Genomic DNA, 21,199 nt, shown 5'->3' with positions numbered 1-21,199 from the left:
CCTCAGGACTGATGGAGAGGGGATTGGGGTGGGGGTGGGAACAGGTTGGGGTTGGTTGGGGGAGAGCACACTGAGGACATCGTGTGAGCTGAGACTAGAAGACGGCCAAAATGAGTGAAGGTGCAGGTGGCGGGTGGAGACATTTCCAGACTTGAGGGTCTGTGGACGAAGGCCCAGGGGAGGACAGAGCTGAAAGCCCATCAATGGGCCAAAGCGCCCTGGTGGAGAGGAAGGAAGCTGGGAGAGGTCTCTGGGAAACACCTGGGAGGACAGTGGAACAGCCCACAACTTGGCTTCTTGGAGGCCAGAGGCGTCCCTGTGCCTCTAGGAGTGGGGCTCCCGATAGGCCTAGGCGCTTGGTCTCCATGTGGGGCCACGTGCAGAGCCCCTGCTCCGCTTCTCCTCACCTAACGCTGGGAGAGCGCCTTGCCATTGAAAATGCGCCTTGTCCCTTTTGACTATGATTTTTACGTCTCAGTGCTCACCTTGTTACTAGCTGGCAGGTTTTTACCCTGCATAATTTAAAACTCATTCCCTGCAAAGAGACCACCAATAGCAAACTTGTCAAACACAACCCTGGAAGCCAGAAGGCAATGGAACAATAGTTTCCTCTAGAATGATATCATTAGCTAAACTATTGCAAAGAGCAGGGAAAAGGGTCTTTACAGGTGAAGATTATGAGCTTTTATCACTAACCGGCCTTTGTTGAGAGAAGTGTTGAAGGGCATAGTCTGAGAAGAAGGAAATTGAACTCCGAAGGAAGGAGTGAGCTGTACGGTGGAAGGGCCAAGGACCTGGAAACCGTGAAGGCAAGTCTGCCCAAACGCTGGCTGAATGGGACAGTGACCACAGTGACGACCAATTCTGGGGACAAGTGGTTGAAAGCAAGGGGAAGGGGTTCTAGGAAGATGAAGCCTATGGCAACATTTTGAATTTCTGTGAATCTCCACACAAAACAAAGTAACTAGAGAGCAAAGCCAAAAACCATACTGACAATATCTATCAAAAAATGAGGCGAGGAGGTATTTCCATCCCAATGATGGTGAGTGGAAGACAGAAGTTATGAATATCAACTGTGGCTCCGTGAGCAGTCAGCTTCCTGTCTGCTTCCTGTCTGCTCCTGTGTCCTATCTACTTCCTGTGTCCTATCTACTGCCTGTTTCCTATGTCCTCTTTCCTACTTCCTGTGTCCTATCTGCTTCCTGTCTGTTTCCTGTGTCCTGTCTGTACCCTACTTCCTGTAACCTATCTGCTTCCTGTCTGCCCCTGTCACCTGTCTGCTTCCTGGGTCCTGTGTCCTGTCTACTTTCTGTGTCCTGTTTCTTGTCCGCTCCTGTTAACCTGTCTGCTTCCTGTCTTCTCCCTGTGTCCTATCTGTTTCCTGTCTGTTCCTGTCACCTGTTTGCTTGCTTCCTGTCTGCTTCCTGTTTGTTTCCTATTTCCTGTATGCTTCCTGTTTGTTTCCTTTGTCCTGTCTGCTTCCTGTGTCCTGTCTGCTCCATGTGTCCTGTTTCCTATCTGTTCCTGTCACCTCTTTGCTTCCTGTCTGCTTCCTGTCTGCTTCCTGTGTCCTGTCTGCTTCCTATATCCTATCAGCTTCCTGTCTGCTCCTGTCACCTGTCTGCTTCCTGTTTGTTTCCTATTTCCTGTATGCTTCCTGTTTGTTTCCTTTGTCCTGTCTGCTTCCTTTGTCCTGTCTGCTTCCTGTGTCCTATCTGCTTCCTGTCTGCTTCCTGTCTGCTTCTGTCACCTGTCTGCTTCCTGTGTCCTATCTGCTTCCTATCTGCTCCTGTCACCTGTCTGCTTCCTGTCTGCTTCCTATGTCCTATCTGCTTCCCGTCTGTTCCTGTTACCTGTCTGCTTCCTGTCTGCTTCCTATGTCCTATCTGCTTCCCGTCTGCTCCTGTTACCTGTCTGCTTCCTGTCTGCTTCCTGTGTCCTATCTGCTTCCTATCTGCTCCTGTCACTTGTCTGCTTCCTGTCTGCTTCCTATGTCCTATCTGCTTCCTGTCTGCTCCTGTTACCTGTCTGCTTCCTGTCTGCTCCCTGTGTCCTGTTTCCTATCTGTTCCTGTCACCTGTCTGCTTCCTGTGTCCTGTCTGCTTCTGGTCAGCTTGCGGTTGGCTTCTTTGTACTTCTTGTGTGACCCAGCATGCGCCTTCAAACCCAGCCGTGGTTGTTCTTTTTGTCACAGCAGCTCAGTCTGGTTCTGAGTTGTTCTCATGCACGCAGGATCAGCCCAGCAGTTCTTCCAGAAGCCCTGGTCCAGGTGAACAGTGGCACGCCGCAAGGCCTGGGATGTCGAGGGGTTTCTGTGTGCCCTCCTGTCAGCTCAGAGGCTGTCAGGTAGGGCTTTGAGGAGCCTGAGGCATCCTGAGTCCCACGGGGTGTCACAGTGCTCTCCAAAAGGGAGTGTCACCATGGGGAGGCATGGTCTTTTTTAAAAATTTTTTTGAAAAGAGCAATCAAATAAGTTGAATGTGTACTTTTAATGTATCTTTGATGTTGGTATTTGAAGGGAAAAAGATATTATTAGGTTATGAGGAAGTACCTAGCACTGAATTTTTTGATAGGGACTCTTAGAAACCCTTTTGAATTTCTCTGAAGTCTTCTCGGTCCTTTAAAATGCTTCAGAAGTTGATGCCAACATTACCTTACTGTATCTGACTTCCCTTCAGAGCTTCGGGTCTCCCCTAGGTGCAATGACTTCCCAGTACTATTCCTGCAGTTTTCAGACATGTCAGATGCTGACTCACTCCACAGATGGCCTAAGCCCTGGACCCCACAGAGGCTGGTGAGGGGTTGAGGGTGCTGCCACCAACCCGGTCCTGGCCCTGGCATCATTTCCTCATAGCAGCTGGGAGTTATTTACTCCATTTTACCAACTAAGGGATGGGGGCCCAGAGGGGTTCAGTGACTTGGCCAAGGTCACACAGCCAGTAAAGACAGTGCTGGGATTCACACCCCAGATGGTTTGCGCCAGACTCTAGTCAATGCCCGCTGTGCTGCTGTCTTTGCTTGTGTGCTTTATAGAACTCCTGGCACACAGTAGTTGCTCAGGAAATGTTTACTGAATAAACCTGTCCAAGCCCGAGGACGAGTCAACCTTAAGGATCTTTTCAAATGATTTCCTCATGTTTCTGTAGCAGCCACCACTTCCCTGCCCCCAAACCAAACCAGAAGTCAACACTGAGATCAGCCATGCTTGGTGGTCTCCAACTGACCAATTACGTCGCAGCAGCTGAGCCTCTCTTCCCTGACCTGTCCCGCAGGCAGCACCTGGTCTTGGGATGGATTCCGTTGGAATCCCATTCCCTCCATACGCATCTAGGCGGCCACTGCTGGCTTTCATCCAGTGTGTGGGTAGGGCAGTCCTCGCCGGTGAGGGTGGAAGGCAGCACGATCATCCTTGGGGGATTTCAGGCCCCCTGTAAATCCAATGGACACCCCGGCTGGTACTCTCGAAAATGCACGCATTGAGGTCCGGGCCCAGTCATTGCTAGTCTGAGGCAGCTGTGAGGATGAGGGTGACCAGCTTGTCCTGGTTTGCCCTGGACCTTTGCAGTTTTAGCTCAGAGGCTCTGCGTCCCTAAGGCTGTCAGTTGCATTATGTGGTAGGGCACGTGGGGTGTCCTGACGAAACCTGATCAGGAAGCACAGGAGATGTCCTTGCAGGCAACTTACACATCCTGGAGCCCCTTGGTCCCGGGGTGACCGGGAGGGTTGTCTGGCTGCAGAGCCACGTTGAGAGCAAGCGTCTCTCCCAAGGACGCTGAACTTTATGAGGAAGTTCACGGTGTCCCTCAGCTGGGCTGCAAGGTAGAGTCACTTGGCAACCATTTGAAGGCACTGAGGCGTGGACCTCACTCTAGGAATCTCTGCAGGGTTTCTGTCTGCCCCAGGTGACTCAAGTGCAGGTTTAAACCACTGCATTCATTCCCAGGTAGCCTGGATAACGGGTTGGATCCACAGAACTCAGCCCCAACCCAGGGTTCTTAAACCAGGATCTCTAGGGGAGCCAATGTGGGGTAAACAAGCCCACAAGTGCTCTTGAGGCACCACCTCACCCCAAACGAGCCTGTTAACCAAGGGGGGAGCCCAGCTGCTGAAATGGGAGGGTGGTCTTCAATGCAAGGTCCCCACACTGATACACGGTCTCCCCCATCAGCAGGCACACCTTCAGAGCTGGCTGTCATACCCCATGTGAACACCAGGTGGCATCCAGGCTCCGTGCTTTTCTTGGAGCCCCCGGAGGCTGGCTCTGAGTTTAAAAATGTTTTCCCCTTGTCAAACTTGTCTCCTGAAAAGTTGGAGGAGAATTTGTGCAATCTGAATTATTGGACAGTGGCCTGACCTGTCCTACTGGGCGTGATGTTCCTTTAAAAGTCTTGTGTCTGGTAAACATTCGCGGGTATTTTGTAGTTTGCTCCACCACCCTGCTGTATTTGTTTGAAAATGGAAATAATTATTTCCACAAATTGCGAGTGAAATTGACCCCCTAGGGAAATGCACTGGCTTTGGCAGGCTTCTCAGTGCCGCCCACCTCAGGGGTGCAGCCCCCCCGTGTGGCTTGAGGAGCTCAGATCCACGTGCGGCCCGGGCAGGGGAGGAAATGAGATTGACGTGCTCCCCCTTTGCTCTTTTCCTCATCAATGCCAAACTTCTGCGAGGGGGAGGATGGGACCCCTGTTCTCGGGGCTCATGTGAGAAGCATTTTCATCTGCTCAGTAAATCCCAGTTTACTTCTGAGCACGTGTCATTATCAAATTATCCACGAACCGCTTTCTATTTCCACGCTCTGAGGGTGTCTGTTATGTAACAGAGCTGAAAAACATCATGTAAAAAACTCACTTTAGAAATGGGGAAACAGAAACTCAGGGAGCTGGGTGGTTTGAAGTGGGGGAGCCAGGCTCTGAGTAGAGTTCTGGTTGGCCCAGTGGCCTGCGTGAGTGCCCTGCCACTTCCTGCCTGTTGTCACCCTCTGAACGGGGTGTAGCAGAAGGATGGTGGCCCCTGGGCAGCCGGGAGGGTTCCAGAGCCAATCTGCAGACTCTGGCCACACATCACAGCTCCCTAAATGCCAGCTGACGGCATCCTCAGGGGCTCCTGGAATGGACAGTGCTGCTTCATGACCCAGTGTCTGTCGAGGACGACGATGTGGCCCATGTGCTGGGAACACCGGGGTTTTACGGGGAAAATGAAGTTTCCAGAGGCCTTTTCAGGACCTTCTCACTTTGACATCTTTTGGCTCTCAGCATAAAGTCACTGAGTCCAGGCTCAACCTCCTTGCCCTCCTGAGCACAGAGCAGTGCAGAAGCTGCTGTCAGGGCCTTGCCCTTCTCTCCCCCCGCCCCCTCCCCCGGCCCCAGCACCACCAGGAGAAAGAGGCATTTTCTTCAGAGTGTTTAACTGCTTGGGTTCATGCTTCTTGCCCTGTGCTCTGGACCTCCGGATGTATGTGGGGTGGCCTGAGGGGGTTGGAGTGTGTGTGGTTAGTATCTCAAAAGCCACAGGAATAAACAGGGTATGTTTTCTTAGGGCATCATTTTCACTCAAAGTTTTGGAAATAAGTTCTTCTTGTTTATAAGTAAAGCAAACATGGATATACCATAGAATGGAATGAAAAGCTTAAGTCAATTTCAAAAATAAAACACATGACTTCAAAGAGATTTGCATGGTGGCCAGTTTGAACTGCCCTTGGAGGGGTTTTTCTCCTCTGCTTAAAGCAACTTGAAGAATAAGTCCATGAACAACATGCATTTCTTCAGTACATACTATATACCAGACACTGTGCTAGACACTGAGGGAGCCAGGAAATGGGAGACACTGCTCTTGCTTGTGAAGATCTCATGTCTAGAGAGGATCTTAGCTTCACCTTCACCATCACCACCATCACCACCACCATCATCACCATCACCATCATCACCATCATCACCACCACCATCATCACCACCATCACACATCATCATCACCATCACCACCATCATCATCACCATCACCATCATCATTACCACCATCACCATCACAATCACTATCACTATCACCATCACACCATCATCACCGCCACCATCACCATCATCACCATCACCACCATCATCATCACCATCCTCATTACCACCATCACCATCTTCATCACTGTCACCATCACACCGTCATCACCACCACCATTATCACCACCACCATCACTACCACCATCATCACCACCATCATCATCACCACCACCATCATCATCACCACCACCATTATTACCACCATCACCACCGCCATCATCATCATCACAGTTATCACCATTATCATCACCATCATCACCACCACCACCATCACTATTACCGTCACACCATCATCACCACCATCACCACCGCCATCATCATCACCATCGCCACCACCACCACCATTATTACCACCATCATCATCATTCTCATCACCATCACCTTCTTCTGAATCTTCATAAACTCCAAAACCTGTCTGTTTTGTTTTGCTTTGTAACCCCAGTTTCTTTTCTTTCTTTTTTTTTTAAAGATTTTATTTATTTATTTGACAGAGATAGAGACAGCCAGCGAGAGAGGGAACACAAGCAGGGGGAGTGGGAGAGGAAGAAGCAGGCTCATGGCGGAGGAGCCCGATGTGAGGCTCGATCCCATAACGCCGGGATCATGCCCTGAGCCGAAGGCAGACGCTTAACGACTGTGCCACCCAGGCGCCCCTGTAACCCCAGTTTCTAAGATATAACCTGACACATATTAAGTATTCAGTAAGTGTTTACTAAATGGGTGCTTGGACATGGTATCATCAAGCTGACTTCTATGTTGTGTATTATCTCAGTTACTGCTCACTGCAGTCCTATGAGGTAGGAAGTACATTTATCGGTTCCCAGTGGGGACACTGAGAGAGGTTGAACAAATTCCAGAGGCTCTATGCCAAGTAGATTGTGGAGTCAGGATCTAAACCTGGGTCTGTCTGACTGCAGTGCTTGGGTGTTCCACCTTGAACCATGTGGACTGAAGATCCTGGCACAGCCATCAGATTGGACCTGAGCTGAGAGGGCATGAGCCTGTGAGGCTGGCTTGGTCGGGGGTGGTTTTGAGTTAGCTTCTCCATTGGATACTGAGACAATCCAGTGCCCAGATACCAGAGAGCACCAGCTGGAGTAGACCACATGTGTCCAGAAGGTGTGACAGCAGGGGATTTAGGCAGCAAATGTCTGGGATTCTCGGCCAGTAGCCATGTTGGCTCCTGGTGCCACCCAGGTGTTTCTGCACACAGTGTAGCTGTGCTGGGCTGGAGGGGGTCTTGTGGGGTTTTCCCTTTGATCAGGAGTTTGCTGGGATCACCTGTAAAGCAGACTCACGAGGCTGCCTTGGAGGACTTTCCCAGCCATTAGGGTCACCACTTCCTCAAACCTTCCCAAGGCCCCATCGGAAAACACCAGGTTGGGATCCTCACGTGTCTGGGAGAGCCACTGTTCCGGGGCCGCAGGGAGATGGGCTGGGAGGACTGAGGACCGTGTCGGGTGCCTGGATGAACTATTGGGTCATAGCCTGATGTCGGGGTCAGACAGAGTATGAATGTCCTGTGGCTATTGAAACAAGGTAGTCCAGACTGGGGGCTTAAAACAACAGGAATTTACTATTTCCCTGTTCCAGGGGGGAGAAGTCCAGAATCAAGGTGTGGGCAGGGCCGTGCTTCCTCCAGAGGTTGTAGGGGAGGACTCTTCCTGCCTCTTGCTGCTCCTGGTGGCTCCTGGCATTCTTGGGTTTGTGGCTGTGGCGCTTCGGTCTCTCACCCCATCGTCATGTGACCTGTGTCTGTCCAATTTCCTTCTCCTTTCCCTTGTAAGGACCCCTGGCATTGGGTTTATGGCCCACCTCAGTCCAGTGTGACATCTGCAAGGACCCTATTTCCAAAGGAGGTCACACTCACGGGTGCTGGGGTTAGGACTCCAACAGCTTCAACACACCTTCCCCGGGGACACAATTCAACCCCACAGCAGGCTCTCCCTGCAGATGGCACCAGGCTGGCTGCTCTCGCCCACAACTGGTCACAATAAACTGCCAGAGAGCTTGAGCTTGTCTAAGGAGCTAGCCTATTTCCGAGTGCAGGGAACGGACGGTTATCGCCTCTGCCCTGTGCTACGACCCCTTCCTCATAGCACCACTTGGAGTTCTGCGGGTGACTCATCACCCCTCGGGCAGGGGCTGGGTGTGGGGCCTGGCCTGAGCCCACCCAAGCATCCCAGTCCTCTGCCAGAGGGATTGTCCATGGACGGGCACGTGACCCGCCTTGGTGCCCTGGATTCCAGGACTTCTGCTGGAGAGACTGGGGGAAAGTGCTTCCTTCTGCTGCACGTGAAGCAGCAACGGAGTGAACCTGGACCCGCTGGGGAGCCCGGGTGGGGAGAGCCCACCTGACGACAATGCCCACAGAGGAACAGGAGCCCAAGATGGAGAGAGATTGGGCTTTCGGGTGTGATTTGAGCCCTGGATTCAGCCTCACCTGAGCCCAGCTGCTCCTGGACCTTTTGGTTGCATGAGCCAATAAATTCCTTTTTTCCCCTTTATTTGCTCCAGGCAGTTTAAGTTGGGTGTGTGTTTTTTGTTTGTTTGGTTGTTTTTTTTTGTCATTTGTAAGAGAAAGAACCCAACTGAAACCCACAGGTTCAAAGACTTGGAGTCAGCACCCTCTTTGGGAATCCAACAAAAGCTAAGACTCCTTTCCCCAGAAGCCTGGATGAGCACACAGAATTGGGCCTGCAATCACTCTGATAGGCTCCATGGGTCTCTTTCATGGACCGAAATACCAGGAACCTCAAGCTGAAACTATCTGCAAAAAATGCTAAAAAGTTCTTGGATGCCACGCTGGAGTCGTTCCTGGTTCTGACATCAGAGAAGACAGAACCCCATGCAGGGGTCTGTCTGCCTCCCAGACTGATGGGAACCCGTGGCAGTGTGGGGAATCTGCACATTCCCCTCCTGTTCTACTTGGCTCCTCCCCTTTCCCACCCTCAGCCACCTTGAGGTTCCCTGCCTGCCTCCCTGGGGCGAGGAGATAGGTATGACCACACGGTGTGTGTGTGTGGGGGGGGGCGTTGTCCACACTGGGAGAGGTGGGCACAGGGTCTGGGCGCAGGGTCCAACACAGCTTCTGAGGATGTGCATGGCAGCACTGTTTACAAAAGAGAAAGAGACAGGAAACAAGCCGTGTTTATCAAGAGGGGAATGGAGAAATGAATGTGGCACATGCCACACTTGGTATAGAAGCCTCAGGTCCGTGAGTACCAGCAGGGAAGGTCTCGGAGCCCCACAGCGCAGGGACGGGGAGCTAGGCGTGAGGTCCTTCTCCCTGGGGCAGTTGTTAAGGCGGTCACGCCAACCTCGTGGAACGTCCACCTGTGGGGAAGGACACGACGCGGGTGTGTGGGAGTGTGCAGCTGCAGGACAGGGGCTTCCCCAGGAAGGTGCGGAGGGGTCTGCAGGACAAAGGGCTGCACTCTCTCTGTGGATGAAGTTCTTTCTAGAGTCTGAAGCAGACACAGGAAAACTCCACTCCAGGGTCTGCTCTGTGTGTCACCATGAATTCTCCGTGAAGCCTGGGCTCAGAGGCCCCAGCAGACCTCAGGCTTCACTCGCACACTTGTACACACACAATGTGCACACATGTTTAAGCACACACACACACACATCGTAATGCTCATGGACACAGGAATGTGAGCACACACGAACAACACACGATGCTATGTGCATACACACGTACACACACGCACGGGCACACAGTGCACACACGCTCAAGCACACACACACACATGCAAACACAGTGCATGTGGACATGGACACGGGAATGTGAGCACACATGAACAATACCCACATGCTATGTGCACACACATGCATGTGCACACACAACATGTACATGCACAGGGCTACAGGAATATGTACATACACGAACAGTGCACACACGCACACACACACGTACGTGCACGCACATGCATGCACACTGAGTACCGGCAGCTTTATGTAAGTCTCCAAACCCCTTCGGCATGGATCCACCTCAGGATCTCCTGGTTGTATCGCTTTCCTCGCCTTAGTCAGTGTGGGTGGGTTTCTGTCGCTTGTGGCTGAAGACCCCGGCTTTAATATCCTTCGTGGTATCGACTTAGGGACCTCGTACCTCCCAGCTGCGGCTCTGGCCTACCCTCCCTGTGTGGTGGATAAAAAGCTCAGGTTTCGCGAGGTGGGCTGTGCAGGCGGAGACAACAGCCCGCGACCCGTGAGAGTGTGGCTGTGCTCGTGGAAACGGAGCGCTGGTCACTGGCCACGAAACCCTCCATGGGATTTTTGAAATCATAACATAACTAGGGACTGCAGCAGCTGAATGCTGAGCTATTTCTGTTGCAAGTGATTTATATATTTTTATCCATTTGCAGAGAACAGATCTTTCAGATGTTAACCCAGTAAAGATCCCTGTGGGTCTCAGAATCGGATGCTTCAGATGTCTGAGCAGCCTGAAATAGGTTTTCCTTGCGCTTGAAAACACATCGGATTCCTCCACTCCCTATCGCTGTAGGAGCTCGGTCAATGGCCCCCCTGGAGGGGGCGCCGTGTGTGTGTGTGTGTGTGTGTGTGTGTGGGGGGGGGGGGGGGGGTGGGGGGGTGGGGGGGGGGGAGCAGCCTGGGAGGCCTGTCCGCAGGGCTCAGCTCAGCCCGAGGGACTGTGGTGTGGCATTCCGCACAGCTGCGACCCCGTGGTCAGGAAGGGGCTTGCTTTGTTTTCGTTTTGTCTTCAGGGCACTTGAATCCTGAGGCTGTGTCTTGGAGTAAATAGTGGGGCCCAGGGTCTCTGATGCAAAAAGCAGCCGCCACTTGGCCAATATTCTTCTGAGTACGGACTCGGTGTTGCAGAAGAAGTCAATACGGTTGGGTGTTTTCTTTGTTTTGTTTAAAATTATAAAATACTTCAATCTACAAAACCGTATAAAGGACAATACAGCGAACCCAGTGGACCCGTCCTCTGGTGTAAGAAATAAAACATTACCTGGAACCCCTTCCCAGTCACCCACTCCATCCCCCAGAAGGCACGCTCTCTTCATGCAGGTGTTTTTCCCTGTGGGCATTATCCCCTTGCAATTTCCTTCCAGAAGGGGTGAACTCAGGAACGATTCTTCACTTTTCCAAAGGACCCTTGAGCCCCCTGCACCTGTAGCCTTCCTTCCTTGTGGCCTTGGAGGCGCTTGGGCCCTGGGGGCCATGCAGGGTGGACCCTCGTGGGTGAGTGGTCCTGGTTCTGGTCGATCTCCTGCCGGCCTGACCCAGGTCAGCTGTGTCACCTCCCTAGCCAGCCGCAGCTTCCTCATCTAGACACCCAGGGTCACAGCTGGCCCACCCCGAGGGCGGTCGGGAGGACCGCACAGGCTAGCTCCCTTCCCTGAGCGGCAGTAAATACTAGGGGTTGTTATTATTATGCAACCTCCAGACACATTCGGGGACCCTTTCTCAGGGAGACAGAGGAGGGGAGTTGCTTCCACCTTGTTCTTGGGGCATATGGTGCTTGTCCCACCCCCTCGGCTGGACCATCATAGCCTCTTCACAAACATACAGGCCTGGACTCCTTCCCCAAAATAAAAAAGCAAAAGAAAGGGGTTTCTTCACAAGCTGTTTAGCAACTCAGGGAGGGAAAAAACAATCAGAGACGTGGAAACAGCTCTGGGGGGGTCCGGCGTGCAGGGTGCCGGCGCTTCCCTGCGGCGAGCCCACAGAGCCGCCTGGACCCCACACTGCAGGAGCTGCACCCGCTGGGGAAAAGGGGAACAGGAAAAGCATGGCGGGTTGAGCAACTCAGAGCCCAGATTGGGGCCGAGCAACCACAGCCCGTGGATGCCGCAGCTGCCTGGCGTTTGCACAGGAAGCGCCCCCATGCCGGGGCAGGTGGGCCCCTCTGTGCACGGTGGGCACCTTGGGGTCCCACATGCTGCAAGGGCCCAGCTTCCAGGGCCAGGGGCTGTGGCTCATGCCGTAAGCCAGAGGATTAGACAGACGGGGCCCCTGGGTGCCCTCAGCCCGCAGCTCAGCCTGCCTCTCCCAAGAAGCCCCCGGACTCTCCTGAAGTTTATCACCTCATCACCGCACCCTCCTTGTATCCTGCTTTTTCACATCCTCTCCCCTGTGACTACCTTGGGGTATATGCAGACCCGTTCTAACACTGCGCAGGTAACTCCATCCGAGAGAGTTGAGAAAAGGAAGAATTGACCCATTATCCTGCCACCCGAACACCATAGCTAATGTAATTGCTGTCCGTTTCCTTCCAGACTTTTTCCCCTAATGCATATTTCTGCCTATGGTTTAAATACTGTATAGGCATCCATAATCTCACGACCATTTGTCCATGTGGTTTTACATACCCTCATCACCCCTGGGGACTTGGACTGTTGTTTTATTAGTAAGTTTAAAAAAAATTTTTTTTAAAGATTTTATTTATTTATTTGACAGAGAGATAGCGAGCACAAGCAGGGGGAGCGGGAGAGGGAGAAGCGGGTTCCCCTCTGAGCAGGGAACCCGATGTGGGACTTGATCCCAGGACCCTGAGATCATGACCTGAGCTGAAGGCAGATGCTTAACCAACTGAGCCACTCAGGTGCCCCTATTAGTAAGTTTTTAAAAAAGTGTTTTAGTATGGAAAAGTTTCAAACACACACAAAAGTGGAGTGAGTCCTACGAGAAATCTCCGTGTCCATCATCCAGTTTCTATGATTATCAGCGTGTAGTGTAACCGCCCTGGTATTTTTCTTACTGTGGTAGGATATATAAAAGATAAAAGTTACATTTTAACCAGTTTTAAGTGTACAGTTGTGTGGCATTAAGTATGTCTATAGTGTTGTGCAAACATCACTCCAGAACTTGCCCATCTCCCCAAACAGAAACTCTGTCCCATTAATGAGGAGCTCCCCATATCTCCCTCCCCCAGCCCCTGGGAGCCCCTATGCTACTCTCTGCCTTGATGAATTTGACTACCTAGTGCCTCGTATAAGTGGAATAAGAATGATAGTTGACCTTTTGGGACTGGCTTCTTTCACTCAGCGTGATGTTTTCAAGATTCATGCATCAGTCACGAGTTCTTTGTCACGGCTGAACAATATTCCATTATATGTGTACGCCATGTTTTATGCATTTATCCATTATGTCTAAATGCTTAGAGGTGCAAACTTTAAGAAAAAAATCACAGCAATGCAATTATTCCATCCAGACAAGTTAACGACAAATCCTTTGTATCACCTGGTATCCAGGCAGCACTCAGATGTCTGATTTTCTCGCGAACGTCTTTCTAAAGTTGTTGTGCTTGAATTAGGGTCTAAAACGTTTGATGTGCTCCTCAAGGCTGCCTTGTCCTTCTCTTTCTCTCTCATCGTTTATTTGTCGAAGAGACTGCGTTGTCATCCTGTGGAGTGTCTTACGGGCTAGAGTTGGATGGCATGTCTCCCGTGTCCTTCCGATGTGCCCTTCTGTGCCCCAGAGCTGGACCTGACTCGGGCTGGCAGGGTGCTTCCGAGGGGGCCGTGTCCCTCCCGCTGCGTGTAGCAGCAGGCGCTCCCGTCCGCCCATCAAGTCGAGGCTTCTTCGGCTTTCTTTCTTTCTCCTGTATGTTTATTGTTACTGTTTATTTCAAAACCATTCCAAGCTCAAAGAAACGTACTTCAAAGAATATTTCGAAGAACTCATGTGTACCCTTTGTCCAGGGACCCCATGCACATTTCCCACTAGGTGGGACCCCCGTTCCAGTCACGTGTTCCGTGCGGTGAGCCCAGTTCAGGGCCACTCATTGACCAGTCTTCAACGTGGAGATTCTTGGGCTTTTCCTTGGCATTTGCAGCCTCGACACATTTGGTATTATAGACCAGTCTTGTCAAATGCCTCTCAATTCGGATTTGTCTGATGTTTCCTCACGAGGGAATGAGAGCTATGCATTCTGGCTGGAAAATCACAGGTTTCTTCTCAGGGCACCCTACTGGGGGGGGGGATGCAGGGTGATTTGTCCAGGCCGGTGGCATTAGCGTTGCTCTCTTGATTACGATGCTGTCTGCTAGGTCTCCCCATTATGAAGTCACTTCCCCATCTTTGTATTTGGTAAGTCTTTTGGGGGGAGATACTTTGAAACCATGTAAAATCCAGCTCCCCGCCCCTCTTTCATGAGTCTTAGTACCCTTGAGTGTTTATTGTTTTAATTAATCATTGCTGTTAGGATTGCCAAATGGTGATTTTTTAATTCCATTGTTCTGTATAGTTGTTGGCATTCTCCTGTAAGGAAGAGCTTCCTTTTCTCTTACACTCATTCATTTATTCCAGTCACATCTGTGGGTTCCTTTCCTCCCTCCCTCCTTCCCCCCTTCCTTCTTTCTTTCCTTCCTTCCTTCCTTCCTTCCTTCCTTCCTTCCTCCCTCCCTCCCTCCCTCCCTCCCTCCCTCCCTCCCTCCCTCCCTCCCTTCCTTCCTTCCTTCCTTCCTTCCTTCCTTCCTTCCTTCCTTCCCTCTTTCCTTCCTTCTTATTTCTTTCAGAGAGAGAGATAGAGAGAACAAGAGAGAAAGAGCATGAGCAGGGCAGGGGGTGGGGGAAGGGGGAGGGGCAGAGGGAGAAGCAGACTCCTCACCGAGCAGGGAGCCCAATGCGGGGCTTGATCCTAGGACTCCAAGATCATGACCTGAGCCAAAGGCAGATACTTAACTTACCGAGCCATCCCGGCCCCCATGGGTTCCTATTCTATTCAAAGCCACACTCTGTTGCTATCACTATTTGTTTTCATCCTCAACTACACATGTGTTTCTATAAACTGCTCTTGTCACTCAACATTCTGTGATGGAGCTTGTCCCATGCACAGCAGGACCTTGGACACCTCGCTCCTTCAAAGTATGGCTGTGTTCTCTGTGACAATTCTATTGACAGTCCCTTCATCTGCCTCCAATTCCCCCAACAACACTGCAAGGATATCCTTTGTACAGGGACCCCATTCCCTCGTGGGCAGCATTCTCTTTTAGGAAGCTCACCTTGCTAGAAATTTCTTCCTTCTTTTGAACCCAAATGTACCTTCTTGCGTTTCCATGCTGCCCTTCCCCCCACCCCCCCAGGGTCTCAGTTCTGCTTGCAGGAGCCATGGGGCTCTGAAGTCAGATCTGAAGCTCGTCCACCCTGCAGGTCACGGAATGGGTGGAAGACGCCTTGGGTCCCCAGCCTCCCTTCTCCGAGTGCAGCCCGGGGTTCCTCCAGCTGCCCTCCATCCATGGCCTCCGGCGCCTTGCCAGCCCCACTTGTCACAGCCCGGTCTGTGTGCACGATGTCTGGAGTGAGCGCAGGCCTCCCTGTGGCCCGACTGGAGGGGACCTGCAGGCCTGTGTGCTCCCTTCTGTCAGGCGCCAGGCCCTCCTGCCCGATGCTGCTGCTGCTGCTGCGTTTGGCAGCCACCCTCGCGGCTGAGCAGCTCAACGTCCAGTTGGCAGGAGCCCTGTCCGCCGGCTTGAGCCCTGTGTCTGCTGTGCAGATGGCCGCTCATGAGGCCCTTTTGTGTCCTTCCCCAGCCTCGCTCTCATCACAGTCCTGGGAACCGGTGCTACATCCACATTTACAGATGAGGACGTGAGCCCTCTGTGGCGTTATGCCAGAGGTCCCCATGCAGGTGGGCACCCCCACGTTAGGACGGTGTGCCAGGGCCCTTGGTCTGAAACTCATTTCAAAGGATTCGGGGGGAGGGTGTGGGAGGCAGAACCTAGGAGAAGAGTTCAGGAGCCTAGGCTGGGAGCAGAGGAGCAGGGGCAAGGGAAGGGAGAAATTTCTGGAACCACAGGAAGGAGGGTGATGTCTCCATCAGGTCTCTCTCAGAGGAGCAGTGATCCTTGGGGAAGAGATGCAGCGAGTCGTACAAGGGAGGGGCAGTGGATAGATGCCACCAGCCCTGTCCTCCCTCCCTCCAGTCTCCTTACTTGGCTCCCCACTAGCTGGCTCCTGAGACCGGGGAGGTTTGCCAATGGGGCCACCCAGGCTGGCCTTCCGCAGGTGGGAAGGAGAGGATGGAAAGTGGGTATGGGGAGGCAGATGGAAGATTCTGGCACAGAGGCTTAGTGGATTGCCTGAGGTCTGCGGTGGGACTCGGGGTGGCTAACACCTGGTTCTAGAGATGGGTCTCAGCTCATTCCCCTTTTCTCTCCTTTCTCTTCTCCCCCAACCACGTATGCTCTTTGCATCCCAGACACACAGAGCTCTGTGCATGCGGACTTGGGGCTCTGTGCATGTGGGCTAGTCCCGTCACCCAGCCCCCTCGCTGCGCCTCCCCCACGGTGAGAGAGTGCTACCCTCTGCGGTGGAGCAGGTGCTCAGAGAGGCTGTCCTCCAGACCTGCCTGGGGAACGTCTCCACTCCGGGGGGCTGGCTGCTGCTCCTCCTCAGCACACGCTTGTCTGGAAGGAGCCCACTCTTCCGATGGATGGTGTTTTCCTACAGATCAGGTGGGGGGAGGCTCCACTTAATTTATTCTCCTGCTCGATCTGCCTCACTGGCAAATGGAAACAGCGTCGGGCTGATTATCAGTTAGCTAGGTTTGGCTGTATGGAAGGAAGGTAGGAAGGCAGGAGGGAGGGAGGATGGGAAGCGAAAGAGGAAAGAAGGGAAAGAAGGAAGGAGGAATAGGGAAATAAATGAGAAAAACCGTTCTTTCACTAGACAGATCGTTTCTCTCCCACATATTAAAAAAAGAAAACTCCAGAGGTAGGAGCTCCAGTCTGGTATGGCTGCTGCATCCTCAAGTCTCCCACTGTGCTGTTCCCTCATTCCTAGCACAGTGCCTCAGGGTCAAATATGGCTGCTCAGGTTCCAGCCATCAAGTCTGCATTCCAGCTGGCAAGAAGAAGAAAGGAGGAGACAGAGCCACCCCCTTTTTGCTTTGAGGAGAATGCATGGAAGGAATGAAGCACACTTCAGCTTACATTTCATTTGCTTAAAAAATAGCTTCTTTTGTTGAAAAACACTTCTGCAAGGATGCATGCCAGATTTTAACTGTGGGTACCTCTGGGGATTGGGATGGGTGGTGCTCCTGATTTTTGTCTGATGATAAACTCCACCCTTGCCAGGAGGTGGATCCACGAGGGTGCGGCTGGGTCCAAGCTAGTGGGAATGAGGAGCTGTACGAGGCAAGGAGAACAAGAAGCATTCTCCGTGGGGGAGACAGGTGGACCTAAGCCTTGCCAAGGCTGTTGTACGGGAAAGGAGCTAGGAACTCGGCTGGCTGTGGGCCCTGGATGGACGGTCTGGGGCAGATTTCAGCTCCATGTGGTAAAGCACTCTGACGACAGAAGTTTTTGGTAAAGCGACGCGATTGGTTCCCCCAGCTGTCCTCTCGCACAGCTCTCCAAGCCTCTGTACCCCGAAGCTGAGCAGAGGTGGGCAGCAGTCCGTGGCCCCACCCACGTCCACAGCTGGCAGGTGGCAGGGCCAGGACTGGAACCCGGGCAGTCTTGCTGGGGACTGGCACGGCCATTTGGCCAACTGGACTGGCATAGAAACACACAGGCAAAAGGTCAGATGTGATTTCCACACCCACCTAGCTCAGAGGGCCGCACTGAGGGTGTTGGCAGAGTGAAGAAAGACCGGCTTCCACAGTGCAGGGAGGGACTCAGCCCGCTGTGGAGCTGGGAGGAGGGAGAGCCCCAGAGGCCACTCTCTTCAGGAGGAGCCCAGGGCAGTGGGGGGTCAGCTCCGCCCACGGTGCTCCTGCGGGCCCACCGCCATAGCTGCCTGTCCGTTTATCGCAGGAGGGGAGGCCTAGATGTCTCAGCAGCGGCTGTCTGGCCCTGAGCCTGCCAAGACACTGTTTACGGCTCAGCTTCCCGTGCAGACCTCTCTAGAGGGGGAGACTGCAGGTACTTTGACAAGCACATGCCCATCCCATGACTCCCCGACCATTCAGTGCCGAGAAGTGCGCGTCTCCTGTTCCAGTCTAGCAAGTTGCGGTCTGTACTTGTTCTGCATCTTTGAGACCAGCAAACCCCCTGGAGCCAGATTACTGGGACAAGGGGACAAATGCCACCCCAAAAGACCTTCTGGAGAGGACCACCTGCTGTCCATCCCCCCCACCCTAGGGTCCACATTCCAGATCCTTCTCTGCAGGGGCAGGTGCTGCCCGTTGGGTGTCGGGTTGGGGCTTGGGATTCTGGCTGTGGAAACTGCTTGCCAGGCTTGCCCCAGATTTCTGGAAGGTGGGGTGTCCCTTACAGGTACTGACGTTCCAGTAAGGGCTCAGCCAGGGAAAGCTATGGCAGCCGAGTCCTCACCTCCGTGGGCCTGTCTTCTCCGCAGACTCAAGCAGCCCTTAGCGCCTGCACGCAGGGAGGTGCGGATGTGGAGCGGAGAGGAGGGAAGCCAGTTCTGGAGGGAAACCAGGTGGCATCTCTGGGCTTCTGGGCCCTTCCCCTGAGCCCCCTTTTGCTGTGCAGTAGAGAGCATTGGTTCAGAAGCCAGAAGGGGTCCGGGAGCTCATCCAAAGCAATCTCTCGTTGGACTGATGAGCAGAACCCAGCCCGGTACCTGCTGTGGCTCCTTCTTGCAGGGGTGTGCTGGCAGATTTTAGCAACTAGCAGGCTGGGAGGGTGGAAAGCCCTGATTTCCTAGCACTGGCCCACCCCCGTGCGGTAGATGTTCCCACCGTGGCCCAAGCTACCCACATGTGTCACTGAACGTGGCCTTCGAAAGAGGTGAGCCCTACCCCGCACTGTTCCTCGTGGTCTAGAGGCCCCTAATCTGCGAGGGCCACTTACTCTCTCACTCTCCGTGGGCGTGGGTGGGGGAGAAATTACTCCCTACCCCAGGGAAGCTACCAGCAAAGGGTCCTTCAGGAAGTTTCAAATGTGTCTCTGGACGAAAGATCCTGCTGCCCGTGAGGACCCATGGCACACAGGAGACCGGGCAGGACAGCACGGAGGTCTGAAGCTACCCCAGGACGGCCCTGTGTTGTAGGAAGCGGCCCCAGGGGCTGCACCATTGGGCCTCCAGGGTTTGGAAGGCACTGTCTGGGCCGCAGCGGCCCCGCTGACGCTCGGGGATCACAGCCCCCCGTCGGAGGCGCTGGCAGAATCCCACGGAGTCAAATGCCTGTAAAGCTGTCCGCTCTGCAGCTTCCTTCAAAGGTTGCTGTTGGAAGAGGCTGGGAGGCTGGGAGGCTTGCGCGGCACCAGCGGCTCACGCAACAGGCTCCTGACTTTCGGGACCAGGTCAGTTTGTAGCCGCCTCCGACTGAGCCAGTGACAACGTCGAAAGTGGTTCTGTCTTTGACTTTGGAGTCCAAACTACTCGGAAAGGCAGAAGAGAGTGTTGTTTTGAGAATTTGTCGTGAAGAAAAATTTTGAATAAAGGAATTTTTAAGAATTCCGTCTTTTGGAGAGAGCAAAATGGGAAGAAAGCCGTTGACGTTAGGTGTTGCGAACGCCCGAAGGAGCATGCGTGTCTGGGGCATGTCCTCAAGCTGGCGGATCCGGCTCGTCTCCGGCATCTGCGCGGGAGGCTCCCGGTCCTGGGACGGAAGCGCTCTGGCCTCCGAGAGGCCCTTCAGACTGGATGTGGAAACGGCCCTCGGCAGTGGCAGTGACGCAGCTTGGGAGTGCGACTCCCAGCGCTCAAGAACCCGGGACGCCTTCAGTTCCAATCCCTGCCCTCCTCCACGGTGGGACCTTGGCCCCCAGCTCCCTGGCTTGGTCTCGGAGAGAGAGCCACGGCGTGACCCGCCCCGGTGACAGTGAATGAATCAGGCTGGACGCCGGTGTCCAGGGTTCTCTCCCGGAGGGCCGGCGGTGGGCCGTCAGGGGCCACTGAGCCACTTCACATATGGCTTCCAGGAACTGGAATGAGTCCCCAGAGAACAGAGGTTGAAATCAACTAACTGGGGTCACATGGAGGAGGCAGCTCAGAAGACAGTGGAGCTCAAGCATCGCCCACAAGCTCTGTGCTTGACCAGGAGGACCCGTTCCCACCCCACCTTTCAAGTAAGAAATGTCACAGCTGGGGGGGGGTCTGGAAACGCGACTGTTAGAAAGCAGTCGGCGAGGTGTTGAGTGTACCACCGAGAACTGAGTGGGAGAGGGTTCGCGCATTACTGAGGGGCAGGTGTTGATGAGAGGGGAAAATGTTAGTCAACGGACATCTCAGGTGTGGGGGTCCCACAAAGTGCAGGGAAGGTGAGGCCGGGCCCGTGCACGGGGTGGCGCAGGTGGGAGTGGAATGGGGGTCTCCCGCGGTGGGGCCCCTGCGTCTGCGCTCGGGGTGTTTGTGTGAGCCTTGGAGGGCATGGAGGAGGAGGAGATCACTGGACCTGACCCTGTGTGTGTAGTTTCCAGTTGGGCTCTGGATGTGGTGTTGACCTTGTCCCCAGGCAGAGTCCCTGAGAACCAGGCTCCCCCACTCCAGCTGGGTCGGCCCGCTGTTTTTCAGTTCCCCATTGGCCCTGCGTTCCCAGGGCTGCTGCTGCCCACCCCAGCTGGAAGCTTGGCCACAGGGCCTGCGGTCCCTCTCTTGCGGCCGGCTCGGCAGCTGGGAGTTGGGCTCTGCGTGCCAGCGCCCGTCCCCACCCGGCTGGGGACATGGATGCGGGCCAGTCTGGCCTGTGAGAGTGGGCTCTCGGGGCTGTGTGGTGCGGGGCAAGGCAGGGGTCCCAGGGCTGCCCAGCCTGAGCTGAGTGCTGCCACGGCCACCCTTCAGCCCCCTCTGAGCCTCTGCAGTAACGTCGGTGATGACGTCGTAGGGAGGCTCAAATGGGATAAAATGTATAAACTCCTCGCACCAGGTGGTGCCCAGATATCGACTTGCTTCCACGTTCTGTTTGAATGAGCTCCATGGACCTTCTCCCCTTCCCTATTCTGCCTCCTTCCTTCCCCACTGCACCCCCCAGCTCCTGCATGGGGGACACTGGGCTGGGCCCCTAGGCTCTGCCACCACATGGCCGGGGTCCCCCATGGAGGGGTTCCTGGGAATGCATTTCCAGCTTTCCACATGGGTGCTCCCAGGCCTCTGCCTGGGACCCCATCTGGTTCAGAGGGAATGCTCAGGGGTTTGCTGAATGAAAGGATCCGATGTGGAGCCTCCGCCAGAGCAGTGGCCATGTAGGGCAAAGGCAAGGTGCCTTTCAGAGGAGTCCTTCTGTGCCGTGCCACGAGGCCAGCTGCAGACACACTGCTCACTCCCAAACC

Source organism: Ursus americanus, chromosome 21 (genome assembly GCF_024610735.1).
Source record: "Ursus americanus isolate L20-20 chromosome 21, mUrsAme1.1.p, whole genome shotgun sequence".
Taxonomy (NCBI): Eukaryota; Metazoa; Chordata; class Mammalia; order Carnivora; family Ursidae; genus Ursus; species Ursus americanus.
Note: the sequence above shows the minus strand (reverse complement) of the source record.